This window comes from Cystoisospora suis, assembly GCF_002600585.1.
Source record: "Cystoisospora suis strain Wien I chromosome Unknown contig_9154, whole genome shotgun sequence".
NCBI classification, from domain to species: Eukaryota; Apicomplexa; class Conoidasida; order Eucoccidiorida; family Sarcocystidae; genus Cystoisospora; species Cystoisospora suis.
This window is the reverse complement of record NW_027161932.1, coordinates 4,670-4,931: the sequence shown is the minus strand read 5'-3', so window position 1 is coordinate 4,931 and position 262 is coordinate 4,670. Positions and strand designations below refer to the sequence as shown.

Below are 262 nucleotides of genomic sequence, written 5' to 3'. Positions count from 1 at the left end.
ATAGATATAGAGAGATAAAGATAACTAGCCGGGGGAGAATCGATGTGAGAAACAAGAAGAAGAGATTTCTGTCCTTCATCGATGCTCGTCAGTTGTCGATTCTTTCACGAGAGACACGCTTCTGTAGAAAGGAGATAATTAGATCTGTAGACGCGTGCATGGAAAGAAGAACTTGCTCCTGTGGATGGGAGGCACACTTTTTGAAAAGGGATGCAAAGACTCACGAGCCAACTCTTCGGGCATAGATAGATATATTAAAGAT

At 42.4% G+C, this 262-nt stretch overlaps 1 protein-coding gene across 1 annotated transcript in view; it reads right to left on the bottom strand.

Moving 5' to 3' along the window:
• Window positions 1-262, bottom strand: part of CSUI_010985 (uncharacterized protein) — a gene marked incomplete at its 3' end in the record, with an annotated part of 7,066 nt that overhangs the window by 2,474 nt on the left and 4,330 nt on the right. The gene's annotated exons all lie outside the window — the stretch shown is intronic.